The 4195-nt window shown below is 39.9% G+C and overlaps 1 long non-coding RNA gene across 1 annotated transcript; it reads left to right on the forward strand.

The window, feature by feature from the left end:
* The first annotated feature begins 563 nt into the window (after positions 1 to 563).
* LOC132842458 (uncharacterized) lies at positions 564 to 3070 on the forward strand. The gene is made up of 3 exons (XR_009648029.1): positions 564 to 599; positions 1916 to 1999; positions 3041 to 3070. It is a non-coding gene; the product is annotated as an uncharacterized LOC132842458 (long non-coding RNA).
* The last annotated feature ends 1125 nt before the right edge of the window (positions 3071 to 4195 follow it).

Consider the following 4195-nt stretch of genomic DNA (forward strand, 5'->3'; position numbering starts at 1 on the left):
GATGCTGTGCTAAGTGCTTCTGATGATATAGGGGTTAAAACCAGTAATCATGGTAGTCAGTTATCTAATCTACTTTAATGTATGTTGAATGCTCACAAACTCACAACTAATTATGCTTACAGGATTTAGAAATGCTGCCCCCTGAGCTAAGTATTAGATAACTCATGACAACTGAAACATGTCAGAGTTTATGTCCTTGCATTGCATACTGAATAGAAAAATAATAAACAGCAAGATTAAGTAAAATAGGATTCCCAAGAGATAAAATGTAATAGTTGTGGGTTTTAACTATGCTTTAGGTTGGATAGTGTATGTGCTTGGTTAAATGAAAGATGAAGATTGAGCAAATTAAGATTTATTTTCTGAATTATGTTATAACTTTCCTTCTTTCAAAATCCATTAACATGTCTTGTATTTAACTGATGGAAGCTCACTAACATTTATAAGCTTCACAATTGCCATTATGAAACTGTCAGGTCTATGTCCTACTGTCTCATCCAATCCCAGCCTCAGGCACCAACAAGCCAACCCTTCCAAATCTTTTTTCCCTTCTCCACAACTGAGGGAGAGAAGAACATTCCATCCTGTTAGAGTAAAAGGTAAGAGATCATAAATAAATAACGCATTATGTTCCATGTACTCGTATTCTTCCTGGGTTACTGAAAATTTCTGTTGAAATCTCATCTTTAAACAAGACCTGGCAATTATGGTATTCAGTACTGAAACACATCTGGGGATGCGTCCTGTTATCTAAAGAATTGTGTGAAATTTCATTGCTTATCTTTCAGCCCAACTTTAAACTGCAGCACTGCAGTGTCCATAGTCTTATCAGTTACTCTCTTCGTGTGATTAATCCTTTACAAGGAAACATTGAATATGATTCCCGATCTCTCACCTTCCCTGCCCACTGTGATTAACAACTTTTACACAGCAGTCCAGCCTTTGAAATCAGCATGCTTCTCTCTGACGTGTTTCATGGGAAAAATATTATCAGACTCCATTTTCTCCAGGCTTCCTGTTATTTGGAACATTCCACAAACAAAATCTTTGACTATATCACCTCTGCACATCTATTTGAAGTTTACAAATACAGTAAACACTAACTGATAGAGCAGGCTGTGCTACTTTATAAGCAATAAAGAAATCTCTGGCAAAATATGAATAAAAACAAGTAAACAAACAAACCAAAAATTCACAAAAGTTTTATCCAAGGTTTATGGGAAATATGATTCCATTCATCAGTATGGAAAAAGAAACAGTTCACTACCAACGAGCAAGAAAGTGCATAGCCCTTCTAACTACACGATTTCCCATCAGCGCAGCATGTCACTTCCTGTTTGGGTTGCATTGGGCATACAGGAGCCATTCTCCTGCTGAGATGATTTGCTGCTTACCTGCATGAGATCTTATTTACTATGTACTTTGCATCCTGTAAACGTTCCTACTAATGATATTTCTCTCAAATTGCCATGTTTTGGTGCATAAGCAGGTCTGACTTATGGATTGTTATGGATAGTTAAGATGCCTGCTTAAGGCTCTGTGAGATAATATTCACATGGTTACTTCGATCAACCAGCTATGTGTTCATTGATGATGGATGGTTATTTTTTGACATCTAGAATTGCACCTCCATTAAACATGAGCACATTTTCTTTCTCATGTGTATTATGTTAAGGAATAGGAACCATGTATCTCGTCTCACTCCCATCACGGGGCTCAAAAAATATTTGATTCTTAGCAAACAGTGTACAGTATGGTCAAAACATCAGAGCTACGTGAGTTTTATGGTGCTATTACAAATTAGGTCTACTTGGTCTGTACTTCACTCACACCAAAATAAGTTATATAAAAAAGAATGATTTTAGAATAATATTTATATCTGGTAACTATAATGACATGCTTTCATCTAAACTAGGCTTCCATCAATGCACAGGAAATATGCCAGTCATAACCTTTACATAAACAGACTCTTCATCCTGGAGACCCGTGTCACTCTGTGGTAAGCATCTGAAAAGCAGCAGCATATTTTTGTGTAGTCAACATAATATTGCTCTTAAGAACAGTTATTTGACAGCCACTGGGCTTTTTTTGGTATTGGACCAGTAATGTATTGCTCTCAACCTCAAGTCTCCTTTCATTGTGGTCTCTGTGATCACTTTCAACACTTAGTAGAATAGTGAGTTAACAAAAGAAAGAGCGATGGAGAGAAAGAGCACATGCCATTCTAGTGAAATAAATGTTAATGTCAATTGAAGCTTAAGAAAACACTTGGGTGCAGACAGCTGTAATGTGACCAATGGGAAAATTTTTGTCCTTCGACATGCCTTTATAGCTGTTTTGGCTTCTGTCTTCCTTGTGGCTATGTGGTTAATCCAGATACGGGGGGCAATGTTTTTCAGTTTATCTCTTAGTTTGCACCTGCTAGGACCTTTAATGGTAAAATCACTCATACATGGAAAATATATAAATGTATGATAATGTGGAAAGTCATTTGATTTAAATTGAGGTTGAGGATGGATTGTGAGTGACTCTTTCACCGAGAAACAATCAAAATATTAAATGACACATTTATAACAAAATGTTATGCTTAAGTATGTATAACCATCCAACATTCTCAACATTGATGCATACTTATTGGTGGTAATTAGAATTTGGGCAGTAATTCAAAATATCTAAACAGAAATCTCAAAAGCTGAACCTTGCCATTTAAAACAACTTTCGCCCAGCTGACCATGCCAAAATATACCCTTCTGATTTGTGGCCAATGGGGCACAGTGGTTTAGTGATTAGCATGTTTACCAAAGGTTCGATTCTCACCTCCACTCAGACAGGGTGGAGGTGGGAATCGAACCCCTGGTAAACATGCTAATGTTCTTGTTCTTCATGTGTTTTGGGGTGCTGGGTGAGGGTTTTCTCTGAGTACTCTGGTTTCCTCTTCTTGTCAAAAGACATGTGTTGTAGGATGCTTGACGCCCCTAAATTGTTCATAGTGTGAATGGGTATATGATTGTGCCTGTTAATGTTTTGACACCCCATCCAGGTTGTCCTTCACCTTGTTCCCTAAGTCCACTGGAATACGCTCCAGGTTTCCTGTGACCCTGTGTATGGTAAGTGGACCTTGGTGACATTTTCTTAATAAAAAATGTAAGTGATCGAATGAATAGCATCATGGAAATATTGAACCAAATTTATGTATACATTTTGAATCTGATGCGTGCAGCTACCGGAAGCCAGTGGAGGGATCGCAGCAGCGGGGTGGTATGAGAGAACTTTGGCAGGTTGAAAACAAGCCGGGCAGCTGCATTTTGGATCATTTGCAGAGGACGGATTGCGTTCATAGGTAGACCTGCCAGCAGTGCATTGCAGTAATCCAGTCTAGAAATGACAAGAGACTGAACAAGTACCTGAGCAGCCTGTGTGGACAGAAATGGTCGAATCCTTCTAATGTTGTAGAGAAGAAACCGACATGAGCGAGTCACATTAGCAACATGAGAGGAAAAGGACAGTTGATTGTCCATGGTTACCCCAAGGTTGCGAGCTGTGGCTGAAGGGGAGATCAGATCGTTGTGCAAGGATATAGCAAGATCATGACCTGGGGATGAATCACCTGGGATGAAGAGCAGCTCAGTTTTGCTAGGATTAAGCTTTAACTGATGAGCAGTCATCCATGATGAAATTTCTGCCAGACATGCAGAGATCCGGTCAGAAGCTGTGGCATCTGCGGGTGGGAAAGAGAAGATAAGTTGTGTATCATCAGCATAGCAGTGGTAAGAGAACCCATGTGAGGAAATAACTTCCCCAAGAGAGTGAGTATACAGGGAGAAAAGAAGAGGACCAAGTACTGAGCCTTGTGGGACGCCAGTGGAGAGTCTGCGTGGAGCAGATGTCACTCCCCTCCATGTTACCTGATATGAGCGTCCTTCCAGGTAGGAAGCGAACCATTCCCAAGCTGATCCGCATATCCCAAGACTCCTGAGGGTGGCTAAGAGAGTCTTATGGTTGACCGTATCAAACGCTGCTGAAAGGTCAAGGAGGATAAGGACAGATGAGAGATTGGCTGATCTAGCAGCATGTAGTTTCTCAGAGACATCTAAAAGGGCTGTCTCTGTGGAATGAGCTGCTTTAAAGCCAGACTGGTTGGGGTCTTGGAGGTTGTTCTGTGAGAGATAGACAGACAGTTGATTAAAGACAATGC

The sequence above is a fragment of the Tachysurus vachellii genome, chromosome 3 (assembly GCF_030014155.1).
Source record: "Tachysurus vachellii isolate PV-2020 chromosome 3, HZAU_Pvac_v1, whole genome shotgun sequence".
Taxonomy (NCBI): Eukaryota; Metazoa; Chordata; class Actinopteri; order Siluriformes; family Bagridae; genus Tachysurus; species Tachysurus vachellii.